The sequence below is a fragment of the Hippopotamus amphibius genome, chromosome 13, assembly GCF_030028045.1.
Source record: "Hippopotamus amphibius kiboko isolate mHipAmp2 chromosome 13, mHipAmp2.hap2, whole genome shotgun sequence".
NCBI classification, from domain to species: domain Eukaryota; kingdom Metazoa; phylum Chordata; class Mammalia; order Artiodactyla; family Hippopotamidae; genus Hippopotamus; species Hippopotamus amphibius.
Genome location: NC_080198.1, coordinates 98,379,452 through 98,397,994, shown reverse-complemented (window position 1 = coordinate 98,397,994; position 18,543 = coordinate 98,379,452). Strand labels below are relative to the sequence as shown.

The 18,543-nt window shown below is 42.1% G+C and overlaps 1 protein-coding gene across 6 annotated transcripts in view; it reads left to right on the top strand.

Annotated features, from left to right (window-relative positions):
• Positions 1-18,543, top strand: part of LDB2 (LIM domain binding 2) — a 381,155-nt gene that overhangs the window by 186,973 nt on the left and 175,639 nt on the right. The window lies entirely within an intron of this gene.

The following is an 18,543-nucleotide window of genomic DNA, read 5'->3' as shown; positions in this document are numbered from 1 at the left end:
TCTCTGAGAAGAGTTGCTGTAGATGTTATTTTATCTTTTTCAATTTTATTATTCCCTTAACTATCTCTTTCTCATCACTTAAAACACAACCAGCTCCACCGGCTTAAAGAAGTCTCCTCTGATTTCTCCCAGGCCTGAGTTAGGTATTTCTTCTTTTATGCCCGCATAGGGAGAACCCTCTTTCTATCTCTCCAAATACTTAACACACCAAACATCAGATGTCCAGGGAATCATGTCTCCCACTACAGCATACATGACTTAAGGCCAAGTCATGCACGAGCTTGCTTTTCCTATATCAAGGACCTAATATGGGGCTTAGCGCAAAGTACATTCTCTTTCACAAGGCTTATTGCATGAATAAAAGAATACACAAACTCAGAATTATTTTTACTGCTATTATTGGATCTTCCACCATTCAAAAAAACAGTATTTTCTCCAACTGTTTTTAAAGTGGCATCTGAGCCATTGTCCATAAGATCTGCCTGTTTATTCGATTCACTTAAAAAAAAATTTGTTTACACCGTTACTGGGAAAAGTGAAAAAAAAAAATCCCATATGTATTTTGTGGCTATCATTTTTAAAGTAGGATTGTTTATTTCTCTTAAACTCACATCTGATTGGTAGAACTAGACTAATACAATAAGCTCATGCAATAGACTCACAGACCATTAAGTATTATGGGTTATAAACTGTCCTAGAGAATGGGGGAAACAACAATGGACCAGACAGACCCTGACATTGACGTTGCAGAGTTTACAGTTATTCAAGGAACCATATAATGTGTGCTGAGGGCTAATATATTGTTCAGCTATCATTGCAATATTGTTGTGTAACATCAATCCAAGTGACTTGAAAAAGCAACCATTTATTTTTTGCTTTATGGTAGACTGGGGCAGCTCTGTGTCAGGCTCAGCTTGGCCAGGCTTCGCTCCAGGCCATTGGGTTGAGTTTAACATGCCTCATTCTCCTTGGAACAGCAGCTTTTGCTCAGCTGTTCTTTTGGCAAATTGGCAGGAGAGAGGGAAACTCACTCTGTCCCCCGAGACGTCAGCCCAGTCACTTCTGCCCACTTTCCATTGGCCAAGGATGTCACATGGTCATGCCCAATCTCAAAGGATGGGAAACATACCCCACTCAACTCCAACAGGAGATATGGCAAAGTTGGATGTCACAGGACATGGAGCTGTGATTCTAACACAAGGGAAGAGGGACGAACGCGGACGCTGATTCAATCTACTGTGGGGAGGCAGGAAAGGCACAAGACTGGTTCTAGCCTTTACAACAACTGTGTACATTATACTTGATGCTATTTATATAAACTGTGAAAGGACTTTATATAATGATTTCACAACTAACAACAGAAGTCATTTCGTTTGTATTACAGAGGTGGGGAACTTGAGTATATTAAAGAATATAGTGTAGGTAGGCGAAATTTCCTCTTAAACCAATGATCTTTATGCACTGAAGAAACAAAACTAAAAAAAATCAAAAATATCATAGGCAGAATCACAGAGTCACAGACCTAGAGGAGCACACAGGACCCCTCTAGGTCTATGTCCCTCTAGGTCCCCTGAAACACTTCCTGTTCATCTTTCTTTTCCGTCTCCCTTAGTGTTTTATTAGAGTCATTTTAAGCACACTGTCTATGGCTTCAACATGTAGTAGATTTGAGTCTGTGCCCTTGTCGTCCCCACAAAGTGCTGGCCTAGGAAGCATTATTTTCTACTAATTTTTAACCATTTAAAAAAATCGAAGTATAGTTAATTTACAATATTGTGTTAGTCTCAGGTGTACAGCAAAGTGATACAGTTATACATATACATATATTCTTTTCCAGATTCTTTTCCATTAGAGGTCATTACCTATATTGAATATAGTTCCCTGTGCTCTACAGTAAATCCTTGTTGTTTATCTATTTTATATATAGTTGTGTGTATATGTTAATCTCAAACTCCTAATTTATCTTTCTCTCACCTGCTAAATATTTCTTTATGTAATTGTGTCATTGACCTTGAAGATAGACATTCCAGAAGCCCAGTTTATTGTTTGTAAATTTTTCCTTGCTTTGAAATTTAGCCAGATTTTAGTCTTTAACTATAAATCATATAAGTATGTGAATAGATATACATAAAGAGCAGGTGTGGGAATAAATGTGAAAGTGAGTAGAAATGTATGAAGCTTGCTTTTGATTTAATATCTTCTCCCAATTTAGGCAGGACATTTGTGGGCTGGTTATATCATCAAAAATAATCATAAACAATAACAATGTTAATTAAACCCTCTTCTAATAATCGTAATAACAATAAGTCATAATCATAATAACAGTCTATGTGGATAGATGATAGTTTGGGTTTGCAAATAAAAGAAAGTAACTCTGGTTATTTTAAGCAAAAGGGAAGGTATCTGATCAGGAACTTCTGGAATTGATAGGAAAAGGAAAACAGACCTTGGAAGAGACTGCAGGAAACAGAAGTCACAATAGCCATCTCACATAGGAAGAGACTTGCTAAGGCGCCAGTGCCGGAGTGAGTGAATGGCATCTTTTTTCAGTCTTGCTGACTTCGCTTACGACTCAGATTCCAGGGAAGAAGTATCTGCTTGGCTTAGGGTGGGGCGCCTGGTGGGGAAATGAAGGGCCCCCAATTAACACTCCCACCAAATACATCCAGTTGGAAGAAGTCCTTCCCTAAAGAAATAATGATTCTAGGAGATGGGAGAAATGGTTGCTGGGCAAACATGAAACAAGAACTGTCCACCGCACTAACATTGTAAATCCTTACTAAATTTTGGGCATTGTACATACGTTAGATTTCATTTTCAAAAGATCTGTGAGCCAGTGGTATTATTCCTTACACACAAATAAGTAACAGCAATAATAATGTGTACAATGTATTGACCATATCCTAAATGTCAGGCTCATGTGTGTGACAAACCTCACATGTGAGAAAAATGAGCTTCGGAAAAGTTAAACGTTTTGCTATCCAATTATCAAACTAGCTGTAGTCTGACAAATTCTAAGGTCTGCTTTAAACACAATCATGTGCTGAGAAAGCTGATGATCAGAGGAGTTAAATAACTTGCCCAAGGCCACACAGCCAAGAAGTGGTAGGGATGACTCTTATTCTACAGCCCTTCCCATAGGTCCACCTGCCCATCAGGTGACCAGTGGAGGTAAACTGGCCATGACATTGATTTTACTGACACTCTGGACCACTAGTATCCTCCTCCAGGAAGCTCTCTGTCCCTCCCACATGCCACACCCATTCCTGCCCCAGCATGTTTACAGAGCATTCTGCCCCAGATCCTTCCATGGCTGGCTGTTTCTCAGCCTTTAAGACTCTGCTTAAATATTAGTTCCTCCTTTAGAAGGTTCACATCTGGTTTCCCAACTTCAGGTAGCTTCCAGCATTTATTCTTTAGCACATTGTCCTACTGTAGCTTATATAGCCTTTATTCTTACCTGAAATTATCCTTTCTCCGTCGCTTAGAGCAGGGCTTAGCACACAGAAGATACCGAGTGAATTTGAGTTAACTGATACGCGGGATATAGAAATACTCAGGGATGACAAGTAATGTAGACTTGGTGATCAGAAATGGCTTTCTAAAAGATGTCATGTTTAAACTTAACCATTCAGGGTGAGCAGAGGGAAGGAGAGGAGGGAAGGGAGTTTCCTGTAGGAAACTATCGTTTGCATCAGACCATGAATGAAGGGAGAGAGAGCTCACTGGGCATCCAAGGGCTGGGAGTGATTCAGTACGGGAGAGTGGGAGGGATAGGGCACAAAAGGTCCTTGAGACAGTCATTAGGAGCTTCTGAAGTCACAGAAAGGAGTGAAGCGTGGGCCATATTGCCAGCGTTCATACATGGGTGTGTGTCTGTGCAAACACCGCTGGGACTGGGCTCACACATCAATCCCCATGCAGACCACGAAGGCAGCTGGACCTCAGCAGCCACCCTTTTCATCTCCTGAGTGAAGCAGATAAGAGGAGGATGACGTTAAGCCACATCGCAGGGTCTGCAGGTAAGAGGCACTTGGCAAGGATAATAATATCCAACAAAGCCTGAAACACAATAGAGGTTTCTCTCACCTTCATTTCGTCCTTACTTACCTCTTGAAATTACCCTGGAAAAGAAAAGACATTGAGTAAGGGGGACAGGTGGAAACTTCAGTTCTGACTTTTTAAACAATGCATGTAGGCTTGTTCAGGTGACTCAGGGCAATGTGCCTTGGGGTGGGGGATGGGGTGGGGGATGAGAGGATTTGGGGCATTTTCAGTTTGGATTTTTTATTTCATGGATCCTTCTTAAGAAATATTGATAACCAAGGAGAGAACTTTCCAAGTTCTAAGTGTTGGCACTTGAATATTGCAAATCAAATGGGAACAAAATATTTGAAACTCAAAGGATTGAATATTTCAGATCTTTGCTCCTTTTGATTTCTTTCCCAGCAGCCCTTCATAAGGACTTCTTTCTCTTGAAGAAACTTTGGCCTTTGTTTTCTTTTCTTTTTTTTTTCTTCTCACTTCCAGATTTCTAGAATTTTAGGAATTACAGATCTTTTGAGCTACAAAGTCTTCCTTTCATGACAGAGACAATGTGCTGAAATAGGAAAGGCATACGTAATTAGGAATAGGACTAGGACTAGGAATAGGAACAGTATAGCCAGCTTGTATTAGTGCATATATTCTAGGCAATTTACATATAGTATAGTCTCCTTTAATTGTAACAGAAACTCTATTATTTTCCCCAACTTACGGATGAAGTAAACAAGGCACGTAAAAGTTAAATAGCGTGCATAGTATCACACAGGAAAAAATAAGTGTTAGATCAGGACTAGCTCCCAGGCAGCACAAACACCACAGCCATGCAGCCCACAGACAACAGCTGCTCCCAGGAAGTGAGACAGGCATGATGCAATTCCTGGCTCTGCTTTTTATTGGATATGTGACTTCCAAAAGATACTTGATTCCTCTGTGACTCAATCTCCTCAACTACAAAATGGGAGCAGCAATGGCAGTTAAGATCACAGTGCTCTTGGCACCATATGTGCTAAGTACCCCGTCATGTGCTGGACACATAGTAGGGACTGGCTGGATGCCATGACCATCTGAGCACTTCCTGTTCTGATGAGGAAACCACTACAATGGTGAGACACATGACCGGTCCTAAGTCACATGGCTACTAGGCAGGTCTGACATTCAATCCACTCTAAGGTTTTGTCATCCACTTTGCTTCACTCCTGGGAGCATAATGGGTGGTGAGGCTAGTCCATAGACAAACGATGCTCGACAGCTGACAGGGTATCTACTGAGCAGTTAGGTCTTCGTTGTGAAGGCTGAGGCTGCCCAGTGTGGCTTCTGGTATAATCAGAATAAGCCCTCTGGAGAGGCAATTAGATTTGCTCCACATGGCCACTGAGAACATTCTATTTGCCTTTCCTTCACCAGATAATCTGAAGAACAAGTAGCCTCATAGAAAGGAAACATCACATTTTCTGCTCTAGTTTGAATTCCGTCTTGGCCACTTCCTAGTAGTGTAACCCGGGGTCATTATTTAACTCTTCTGTGAGTTAGGCTTCTCTGCAGCAAAGTGGAACTAATAAGAGTTCCTCCCTCACAGGGCTTTTCTGAGTAACAAATGAGTTAATATATATAAAACACACAACACAAAATGAGACTATTTATATTAGTATTGTTCGATATTGGCTGTGATTTGCTCACTCACTTGTCCCTTTACTTGTGGAAGCTGATGAAGACATTTATTCTTATCTATTCAGTAGGGGGCTTTAAATTTCTTTATGCAGTCATTACCTAGACTGTTTCTGTATTCAAACTGGTCCAAGAGATGTCAGAAGTGATTGCTTTTACTTACAATCCAATGAGGTTTTGTTTTCACCTCGTCCTTCTACTTTGTATATTTACAAGACACTAGGGAGAGGGTTCCATGGGCGTCTCGTTGCGTAGTCTGGCTTCTGCCCAATGTAGCCTGTCTCACTCCAGCACAAGATCATCTTTGAAGGTATGGTGTGATTGAATACAAAATGCCACCTGAAACAGAACAAATACAGTGATCTTTTTTAAACTACTGCAGGTTTCAAGTGGGAAAGCATGTGGCAATTTTTCCTCAATCAGAATATGTTTATGTACAAATGAAATATGTGGTTAGGTTTTTTCTAAGATGTTTGGAACTTCTCAGGACAAAGATGTCTTCTTACATTGGCAACCAAGTGTTTTTTTAACATATAATATAAAGAGATTGTGTGTTTGGGATTACTGCAAAGGCCACCTTCAAAGAATATGGAATTTCCAAAGGAAAAATAATTAGCTGACCAATCATTAGGGTTACCAGATAGGCTATAGGGCACCCACGCAATATATGAGACATATTTACACTAGAAATTAGTCATTATTTATCTGAAATGCTAATTTAACTGGATGTTCTGCATTTTTATTCACTAAATCTGGTAACCCTACCACCCATGCGTTCTAGTGGCAGGAGTGTCAGCCATCTTGGGAAGAGAGTGCATCATGGGAATTCCAGCCTTTCAGGGATTTCTCTTGATTTTCCTCCCAGAGGAGAGAGAAGTGTGCAGTGAAAGGCTGAAGTTTTTCTTTGGAGTAATGTGCATTTTAAGCTGTAAATCTGTCATTGGTCTCTTCTTCTTGTTCCTCTTCTCTATAGTTTTTCTTTCTGAAGGTTGGAGCTGTTGACTTGTTTCTCTTGCCTTTCTTAGTGCAGTGTCTTTCTATTTCTAGGTGTTCTATAGACCTCTCCATTTCAAACTTTCTCCATGGGAACATAGCTCTATTTGCATAATGGATGTTGATACAAGGCCATTATACACCTAATTACATAATAAAAGTCAGTGAAAAATGGTGTCAATATACAGATCTGATCTTACAGGCAAACTCACAGAAGTACATCCTATTCCCATGAACTGCAAAGAAATACTTATTACTTGATAATATCACCAGAGAGTGAAATCTCTACCAGGATTTACTACACAATTAGTTAGTGATGATCCTTATCATGAAGTGTTGGTTTGATTCTTGCAACGTGGATCGAAAAGATTGGCGGAATCTGTTATTTCAAATGTATTCACTTTATTACAAAGTCACGAGCAAACACCAGGAGACAGTATTTGGCTCTGTATTAAGAGGAACTAGCTCACGTTGAAGACAAAGAATGTGCAGCCCCCAAAGATGCCATCATCTCCTGTCCTCAACCTCTGTGTGAGCCATTCCCCTGCCTGGACCATAGTTCCTCTACCTCTTATTTGAAAAAATGAATAAAAAATTCTTTAACAATGTAAAGGGCTGTCTCTTAAAATAGGAAACTTAATTCCTATGGGGGCTGAAGGAGAAGCTGGCTGATTTTCCATTAGAGATATCAAGAAGGAGATTCTGTCATTGATTGGAAAGTTTTCCTTGGTTTTCTTTAAGAGCCATTTTCCCCCACGACTCTAGGAATTCTGTCTTTCATATAACTAACTACTAAAGATTGAATGTTTGTGTCCCTCCAAATTCATGTGTTAAAAGCTAATCCCCAGTGTGATGATATTAGGAGGTGGGGACTTATGGGAGTTGGTTAGGTCACTAGGGTGCAGCCCTCATGAATTGGATTAGTGCCCTGATAAGAGAAATAAAAGAGAGCTCCCTTGCCCCTTCCACCAAGTGAGCACACAGAGAGAAAACTTCTGTTTATGAATTAGAAAGGGGGCCCTAACCAGACACTGAATCTGCTGGTGCCTTGATCTTGGACTTCCTAGCCTCCAGAAGTGGGAGAACTAAATTTCTGTTGTTTAATGCCACCCAGTCGGTGGCATTTTGTTACAGTAGTCTGAATGGACTAAGCAGCAACTTCATTCATGATGAGAACACTAAGATACTTATTACGTGAAAAATAAATCATTGCCCAGGAGCCACGAAAGAAAATAAAACATTTGCATTCAGACAAATTAAAAAGTTCTCCATATGGCAAATAAAAATACACTAATAGATAAATATACAATACATAAGTGAAAAGAAAAATGACAAACCAGGAAGAAATATTTGCAATATGAATCACAAAGCAAATTTCTTTAGTTTACAAAGAACCCACAGAAAGGAAGAAGAAAAAAGATGAACGACCCAAGAGAAGAAAGGGCAAAGAATGTGAAAAGACAGTTTGGAAAGGAATGCAAATATCCAGTAAACATATGAGAAGATGCCCAAGCTCATTCACAATTAAAGAAATGCAAATCAAATAGAACAAGCAGGACTCTATCAGATTGACAAAGTAAAATTTGATAATAGAGGGGACCTGTAAGATATATGGAAACGGCATAATTCTTATACACTGGGAGTGCAAGGGAGTTCAAATGGCAATATCATTTTTGAGAATAATTTGGCAATCTCTAACAAAATTATATTGCTTTTATTCTTTTGACCCAATAATTTTGCCCCCAGGAATGTTCTTCACTAATATGGTGCCTATTATCTCAAGATATATATTCATAATGTTCAGCAAAGTGATGTTTCAAACTACCAAAAAATAAAGAAAAACAGAACAAGAAATGATCTGTCACCAGGATTTCAATTGGATGAAAACAATAGATAACAGAGTAGGTCTGCCTGTGCTTTTGAGAAAAACTGTCCAAGAGACATCATTAACAGAAAAAAAAAAAAATAGAGTATAGGACAGTGCATAAATTATAATCTATTTTGTTTTAGTATTAAAAAAACAATGTGTATACACAAAGGGGAATTCTTTCTTAACTAGTATTTATTCAATGCCTATAGTGTTCCAGGACTTTTATAGGTGCTGGCACTCCAATGGTGAGCAAGTTTCTGCCACATCATTTGGTTTTATTTTCTTTACATTGCATAGCACTGCTTATGTCAATCTTACTTTTTGTGTATCTTGTTTCCTGTCTGTCTGCTCCTACTAGAATGTCAGAGTGATGAGAGCAGGAACTTTGTCTGTCTCTCCCACCAGTCTATCTCCAGCACTGGGCTGGGGGCTCAAGGAAGCCTCCCTGTGGAGCTACTAGGGTCAGGGATGGGAATAAAAACAGTGCCAACCGTGTCAAGGTCAGGGAGCAGAGGGTCCAGGCAGAGAGAGGCAAGCGCAAGTTCTCTAAGGCAGGAGCACAGGTGGTAGATTTGAGAAGAGCAGTGGCGGCAGTGAGGGTGGAGGAAGGGAAGAGAAGGAGACACAGGGTAGCATCAGACAGGTGGGCAGAGACCCGATTTCATGGGCCTCAGAGGCCACAGTGGGGAGTCAGCGTCATCCTTCAAGCTTAACAGGGAGTCATAGGATGGTTTTAAGTGGAGGAGTGACTTGATTTGATTTATATGTTTCTGAAGTCCTTCCAGCTGCTGTGTGAGGAAAGCATGGGGAGAGGCAGGAGGGGCAGCTGAGAGAGCAGTCAGAGGCTCCTGCTGTGGTCCAGGGCAGAGACGCTGGCGGGCCGGGGACAGTCTCCCAGAGCATCCCGTAGTTGAGCTGATTTGGAGAGAGAGATAGTGGTTAGTTACTTGCAGATGGAGGAGGAGGTAATCAATCCAGGCAGAGGGAGCTGCATGTCTCTAGCCTCGAGGTGCAGAGCATCTCGGTGATGTAATTAGGAACTTCTGCTCGGCAGTGCGAGATTACAGAAGTGGAAGGAAGCACCCGTGGTCACAGGCGGAGGCCGCAGGTAGCTATCAGCCGCGCGTGCAGTTTGCACTCGACAAATGCTTTCTGATGGTTGAACTGAAAGTGATATATTTGGGGGAAGAAAGTGTGAATACATGAATATATTTGGGGAGGGTATAGTTCTACTGGGGCAGACACATGACGTGGTGCAAAGATTTTTTGAAAGCTTATAATTCAGTGTTGCTAAAGATAGAAATGTAACACTTGGCGGTCCTTGAAACTCACTCTGTGCTTGGCCACCATGATGTCCATGGAGACTGTAGGCAGGCATTTCCACCCCACCCCCACCCCCCAGAAGCTTGCCTGGTCGGTGCACTAGAGAAGTGAGCTCAAACCTAACTGATGTTAGAACAACCTGGGTGATTTTTTTTTTCCCCAAATATATACCCCCTGACACCACCCCAGACCTACTGAATCAGGAGCCATCTGGGTAGACCCCGGGAATCTGTATTTTTTTAAAGCTTTGTAAGGTGAGTCTAATACAGATACCTGGGCCTGGGGGACCACCGATGGCAGCATGGTAGCCATGGCCATATAGACCCTTCTTGGAATGGGCCTGATAACTTCTCTTAAAGGGGCTTTTTCACAGCCGCCAATGGTACACAATGACAGCCTGAGGTGCAGAAACTGGTGATATAGCTCTTCCATGACCAAATTACAGTAGAGTATATAGGCCTTTGACCAATGGGGTCTATCATCCTTCTGGAGGGTTCGAGTGCCTTTGGCCCCTCCCACATTGTCAGCTCTGCCCCCACCCTGGAATCCTAGCTCCAGCTCCTAAAGGGCCAAAACCAGGCTGTGCGGAGACAGCTCATTCTGATCTTTGGAGCTGACTTTTTGTTTTTTAATCTATATTAACTCCTTCCAAAAAAAAGTTTCTTAGTGTAAGTGGCAACTTACACTAAGATTATTGATTATTTTTGTTTCATTTTGTCAAACAGAGTAAGCGTTCGTTCGTGACCGAAACGTCAGCTACTTGCAGAATTTGCGCTGCCCTGGCTAAGAGGACGATGGATAAACCGGCCCCTAGGCTCTACAGCATCCAACCCTGTACGGCAAAAAAAAAAAAAAAAAAATACTGTTTTAGTCTTAGGGCCTAAAAAGGTTCAGAGCTTCTATTCTAAGGAGCAGGCCACCAAGTGCCCCTCAGTCATGCAGAAGGGCCGAGAACCCTTTGCCCTAGTCCCTCTGTCCCTCCATCCCCTCTCTCCCCAGGCCTTTGCTGCCCAGAGTTACCCTATAACTGCCTGAGAGTCACGTCAGGGGTCCCGTTGCTCAGATGCCCGCGTATGAGTGATCCAATCTAGGGGGTGGCAAAGTACAGCCCAGGGCCAATCAGACCCACCCTCTCTTTGCGAATGGCTTGCCAGCTAAGAATAGTTTTTTCCATTTTAGATGCTTAGAAAAAGACTCGAAAAAAGAATAATATTTCAGGCCGTGAAAATTACATGACACTGGCGTATCTGTGTCCATGGATAAAGGCTTATTGGCACACAGCCATGCCCAGTCATTTACATTTTGTCTACACCTGCTTTTCCCCGGCAGGGATGGATTGGAACAGGCTGCACAGAGACCTTATGGGCCGCCACGCCTGAAATATTTTCTGTTTGGCCCTTTATAGAAAACATTTGCCAATCTCTGGTTTCATTGTTTCTGCGTAGCTGGTGCTCGTGCTAAATACTCTCTAGATATATTTTAGAGCATTACGATTTTTCGTATAATTTCTTTTTGCAAATTTTATAAGGCTGTCTGTTCTTTTAAAAGCTCTGCTAGCTTTTTTCTTGCGAAATCCCTAGTTCTGTGATGGTCCCTGATCATCGTAAAGAGGTTGGAGATTGATGCTGGCGGTGCCGAGGCCAAGGACCACTGTTCCCGTGCACGTCCCCCTGGAATATGACTGCTGCCGTTCCCATACACACATTTTCTGTCTTTCTGCTGAGGTGCGTGTTCCCGTGCTGCCACGAACCAGGGCCAGGTACGATTATAGGAGGTGACCTGACACACAGACTTTTCTCTCCCTCCCAAGGAAGCAGCCTGGGATGCACATTTAGAGGGATAACATTAAGCCCCCTTCAATATTTACACAAGATGAATCATTCAAACTTTGAATCATGTAAATGGCCTCTTGGCTGGTCACATCACACCACTGAGTCAGCAAAAGCTGAAAACCACAGCTCCATGGACCGCTTCTGGGGCTGTCAGTGCAATCTGTGATGGGTTTTCTTTTATACTGCCCCAAAGCTGCAGAGCTTAGTGGAATGCCCACGCTGTGAGGAAGCTTCTTTAGCCAGGATTTGGTCTGCACATTTGGGATAACTTACTGGGAGGATTTTAATGGATTTCTGACCCCGATAGTCACTTGTGAAAACAGCATTTTACAAATACGTTGCCATATTTCCTCTCGCGTTCACACTTTCCTCCGATTTTGAGAAGAAACTCAGTAGAGGTGTTCTCTATATCCTCTGCCCCCTGCTCTCCAGTCTTTCTCCTCTGTTTTAAGAACATGGACTCATAGCAGCTGGTGGTAGGACACGTGACTGAGAGAATACTCACTGCATAAAAGAGAAGTATCGTTGTAGTTCATGTTTATTTTAATGAAGGGTGCTTCTTGTGATGAAAGCAAAACACTACGTTAGGTATTTAGCTATTTGCATCTGAGGATGATCGGCCGCGTTGGCCTACGTACCACCTCCTGCAAAACCTTTCCTCCCCCTAGTCTCCCTAAATCTTAGCAGGACACACCTGGATTGAAACTTCTGATGGGATGTGTGTTGTAAGCTCTGGCATGAAGACAAAACCCAGCACAAACACTAGTAGCATCTTATTTATCCTGGAGGATCTAACACCATATGGCCTAGATTCTTAGCTTTCTTCTCTCTGTTCTTCATCATCTGCTCAGATGTATAAAGTACCTACCATCCTAAAGTACCTACCATCCAGAGCTGTGCAGGTTTAAAGTACTGATACAGCTATAAAACTCAGGACAATTCCAGGCATGTGATCATTATTTAACAAACACTAGAGAGTTATAATTATAACTCTTATTTTTTTTATCAACGCAAGAAGTTCATGGATTTTTGGTACCAGGTTGGATGGGAGAACAAAAACTCCTTGTTTAGGAATCTCTATGCTTACCTTTCCTTTTTATCCATCTTCTCCTTCCCAGCTCTTTATTATTTTACTATTATTATTATTATTTTGCAAGTTGTGGTTAGTAGTGAGCTTTGATTATTTCATAGATTCCTTTACCATGGATGTATAACTTAAGGTCCAAGGAACCCCAAGAAGAGGTTTCAGGGACCTGTCAGTGGCTTGAAAACATAATACAAATTTTTGAATATATGTCTGTGAATTTTTCTAGGGCCAGTGACTATAGATTTTTGTCAGAGTGTCAAAGGAAAACAGGCCACAAAAAGTGTAGAATCACTCCTTGAAGGAGGAATCATTCCCATAGTGCAAGGGCACAGCAATGCTAGAAGATTCTAGGACTATAACAGTTGCCTGGTTCTTCTCTCTAAAAATTCTTAGGTCCCCAAATTGATGAGACACAAATAAAATCATGATTCATAAATAGACAGGGCTTTGATTCTCTTTCTCTGGGATTCTTTCCCTATATGTCTCTTGATATGGTATCCTTGCTGCCAATGTCCTACACTAAGTCACGCTGAGGCCCCCAAAACTTGTTTCGTTTGCTCACTTTCTTTGAGAATTACAGGGGGCCTGGTTTGGCTACATACCTCATTCACAGTCTAAAAATAAGTGGGGTTTGTAGGTGGGAAGAGGAAATTTGGGGAGTAAAGAAGGCAGGAATTAATGCAAGTGCTCACAGCAAGGAACCAATTGCCTTGGGTTTCTGGAGCAGACACCAGTCTGAAGCTTTCTATGTCTATGTAGGGGCCACTATGTGTAGCCATAAAGAATGCAAAAGTGAGTCAGGCATAATCACCAGCTTAGCAGAGGCTCAGCATCAGCCTTGAGGACCCTGAAACATTTCTGAAATTCACCAAGACAATTCTTCATCACTGTGCTTCTTTCTGGCTCTGTGTCCCCTGCTACACTCGCCCAACCAGACTGATAGGGGCAGTGGAAAATTCCAAATGGAAGAGGTTCTTTTGTTTTTCTTCCCCCTGCAGTGCTGAGTTTTACCAAAAAAAGAAAAAAAAATTCTCTTTCCACAGCAAAGAAGAAAAAATTAAAGTTGTATGACTGTTATAAATATTACATGCTCAGGGCACCGGTACCTGCATATCTCCACGTTCTGAGGCTCGGTTAGAAGTAACCCCTTTCCTGCTGCAGTCGGATTTTGGACTCGATAGATCCCTAAGGACAAGATTGCATTTGACTTTTTATTTGTTTGTATATTAGCAAGAGACTTGATAAGAAGATGTCAACCAGGCTTATTTGAGGCTCTCAGCCATTAATGGAAGACTGTTTTCCCCTTTACATCCTCCAGGCATGAGTCGATGTATTTACCTTGAACTTCTGCTTTATCAAATTAGGAGATGTAACTCTATTTTGATGTTTTCATACTCACATGTTGTTTCTTTTCCTATAAGATTTCTGCCTCCAAATAAATATTTTTGGCCCTCAGGAAGAAGTAAATGGTGCTACTTTCACACAATATTTATGATACTTCAATTCTGTGATTCTCAGGATGTCACTAAGACCACGATAAGGTCACCGGAATATCAGAGAGCAAGGGTCTGGAACTCACCTCTTTGTAACTACAAAAGGTGTCAATAATTAACGGGCAGGGAAAGGATGTAAACAACGTTCAGGACAGGATGCAGCCCCTCAGAAGTTCATTAACTTCAGCAGAGAGGGGGTACAAAGCAGAAGGAATGGCAGCGTGTTTCTCAGACTCCAAACTCCTTGTGGCAGGCATCATCACCAGATGGAAAGGAGTTAACGTCTCCCTTTCATCTCAGAATGAGAAAATGGGAGAATCAGAGCACAGAAGATGGTGAACGGCTTCTACTCCCCAAAGAGGGCCTGAGACAAAAGCCACCAAAGCCGACCGGCCAAGTTGAGATTGAGCTCAGATGTGCCAGCCAGAGTTCTCATTCTTGAAATTAGATAGCGCGTGGTTCCTGCATGCAGGACACCACGGTGTTCGTTCTTACATCCCCGATCCCATCTCCTTTCTATCTTGTGGTTAATGTCTCCTCTGCTGCCTAATGGTAAATGCCTGTAATCACACACACGGCCCTTATTTGCAGAACAGCCTGCTTCCCTTCAGGACAGAGAACGTTGTATTGGGCTGGCCAAAAAGTTCATTCGGGTTTCAGAACCTTGAACAGCCTGTGAAAACCCGAACGAACTTTTTGGCCGGCCCGATAGCTACTGCGGATAAGTTGCATTTGCAAAGCTACTCTGCTTCGTGTTTATTCTTGCAGTTTCAGAGCCCAGTACAGTTTCACATACGTGGGTCAGCCCATTAACTATTTGTTTAATGAATAAATGAAAGAATGAGTAATATTTTCTCACAGAAAAGACAGCATTGCTGACTAAAAAAAAAAAATGCACAATCTAAAAGTTGAGAATTATGTTTTATTCAGTGGATTTTCTGAAGGTTTAAGCCCAGAAGACAGCATCTCAGATGGTTCCGAGGAACCACTCTGGAGAAGTGAGGGAGGAGCCAGAATACCTAGTTCTTTCAACACAAACCAGGTAGTTGGAACACCTAAAGATTACTGTTAATGAAAGAAACCCAGACATGTCAAGTTAATTAAGTTAGCCCTTTTCTATGTATGGGAAGACGCAAGAGTCTAAGCTCATTGAAAGTATTCCTTTGATATGCACCTTAACTGCCTATGGCCAGTATCCTGCTTTTCTCCATCCTGAATCCCCTCAGGGTGCACGGCTGGGGGCGGCTGCAGTGGCTGCTGGCCTGATGGCGGCAGCATCCTTTGTCTACTCATATGGCAGGTGACATTTTTCAGCCACACATGGTTCAGCTGAAAAAGGAAGGAACTTAGAGCCTTAAAGGCAAGCAGCCCTCGATTGGAATCACATTTCTGCTACCTGGAAGCTGTTTGACCTTGGATGTTGGGGGACCCACTTGAATTATCTCATCTTGGTCTTCTCATCTCCAAGATTTAGATAATAATGCACGCATACCTTGCAGTTATACATCAAGACTTAGAAGTCTTTAATGGAAATACTTTGCCTGGTATACAACAGATGATTAATAAATAGTGGTGGAGGTGCTCGTTTTTAAGAGGCATGAAAGGAAATCTAAGATGTCTTTGCAACCTGGGGGAAACTGTCCATCTGACTCAAACTTCTTTCTGGTCAATTACAGAGTGGTTTAAACTACACTTAAAACATCTCTAGAATCCCATTATTTAAAAGTTTAGGAGGTTTACCCAGCATGGCCTCAAAGCATAACTTTGTCTCTTTCCCCGTAAGTTTCTCCTGTTTCAACTCTCAAGTTGAAGTTTCCAATCAGACTTAGTTGATCGCATTTACATTTGTTTGACCTCTTTCCCCTGAGCCTGAAGGCTGTACCTCACTCAGGAGGACCAATCCCAGCTCCCAAGATGATCTTAGCAGGTGTAAAAAACCGTAGATCTTCCAAGTATGTGTTGGTACTTCATTGGGAAATCTTGGCAGTAGCTGGTGCGGCGTTGTTTATAGCACACATCCTTGTGATGAATTTCCCCGTGAGTTAGAGAGTGAAGACAGCGTGTTCTCTTTTTAAGAGCACTTGGCCAATGGAGATTAGCCCAACCATCTTTGTTTATTTGGTTGGATAACTGAAGCTGATTAAGTGCACAGATGGGTTTCACCCAATTTGGGCCAGTCCCTCCTGTACCCTCCATCCAAAGCTGCTTTCTACGGTGATTTTCTCCATAGAGATGGCTTTAAGGAAGGTGAGTTCTGCAAATAGATTTTCATATTTATAACTTCAAGGCTCAACTGTTCTTAGAACTTTTCAACCAGACACAGTCAATTCCATCAGGTTGTACAGTATACAGTGAGTGATTTAGGGAGATGAACAAATAGAAGCCATTAGCTTTCCGAATGCGTCATAATTCATTTGCAACCCAGGCAAGACCACAGTACAATAAGAAGCTACTCATTTCCTGAGCTCAGGGGGGCTTAGGTCATGTCTCAGTGTTTCACTTCATCTTCACCCTGGTCCTAAGTGGATGCGTTTATTTCTCCCATATTATAGATGATAAAAGTGAGGCAGATTTAGTAATTTAACAAGAGTCAGAAATCTTGTAAGTGGGAGAGCCCAGATTTGAACCCAAGTGGATCAGACTTGTACCTATTATGTCTGAGGCCTGGGGCGACCACCCAGACTCCTAGCTGGCACATACCTTCAGGGCTCACAGGATGTTCTGCGTATGTAACTGTAATATCTGGACAATGTGGACGTTGCCTCCAGCTGAATCTCTTTTATGATCCGGTTCTTCTGGGACCACCCTTCCCTCCATATCACAGCTTATAAGTGGTTCCAACTCTACCAGGGGGCCTTGCATCCTAAACTCCTGCCTCCTCCTTCGGCTTCAGGGCTCAGGGCAGCCGAAACCATCAGCCTTGAATCCATGTGCCGGGGCCTGAACCTGGCCAGAACCCAGATTGGGACTTGAACACATGTCTTTTAACTGAGATCACATACCTGGTCTCAGGACTTAATGAAGCTCTGGTTCTTTATGTCTCATGGCAGAAAGAATTCAGTGAGAGACAAAGTGATAGGAAAGAAGTGGATTTATTTAGAGAGAAACACACTCCACAGACAGAGCCTGGGCCATCTCAGGAGGCGAGAGGCCCCGAAATATGGCATGGTTAGTTTTTATGGGCTGGATAATTTCATAGGCTAATGGTGGGAGGATTATTCCAGCTCTTTTGGGGATGGGGTGAAGGTTTCCAGGAATTGGGCCACTGCTCACTTTCTGGCCTTTTATGGTCAGCCTCAGAGCTGTCACGGCACCTGTGGGTGTGTCATTTAGATGCTCATGTATTACAATAAGCATATAATGAGGCTCAAGTTCTACGGGAAGTCGATCTTCTGCCATCTTGGACCTAGTTGTTTCTAACCAGTTTTTGTCATGTCCTATAGCTATGTCATTCTTTTAAAGTTTGTGCCCTGCCCCTTCTCTCCTGTTTCATTGCCCATTCAGAGATTTTACTCCCATATTCTTATGGGAAGCAGAGGGCCGATGGTCCTGTTGTGGGTAATTTCTAGATCACTGTCTGCCCCCAATTTGTGGTCTCAGCTCCTCCACCATCTGTGAAGACAATGCCTGTGATTTTTATGCCCTCGGCTTGAAATACCTGAAGGGGGTTTTGTTTCTGTGACTTGACTCTGTCTGATGCAGAATCCAAAGCTAGAAATCTGATACTTTGTTTTACATTTTTCAAAACCGTATTGAAAATAACATTAAGACTTGAAGGTATATATTAGGAGAAAAGAAGGATTGCTAGGGGCAAGAAGAGAAGGTAGAGACTGTGAATTTAGGCTCTAAGCTCTTGTTCTGACATGGAGCCTACAGACTTGGAGTGGAAAACTTTGCATAGTGGGAATACCTCATTGAAATGCAGCCCATTCTCTGTTTCGAACACAACTGAATTGAAAAAGCCCCAAACTATGTCTCCTGGGCAAATCATTCAAGATGCTGACAGAAGCAAAGCTACGTTATAATTTTTAAAAATTATTATCAGATCCCATGTTATAATCGAATGCTGTAACAATAATTATAGCTACAGAGCAAAATGCCGTTCTGTGCTTTTTTAAGAAAATGGAATAAAAGGAAAAGCGAGAACCTATAATTTCATATCTGTCCAGTGCGTGGGCCGTGGCGGCAGCTCTCGTGGCCTCTGTCACTCTCTTCGTTTCAGCAGCCTTAACTCTT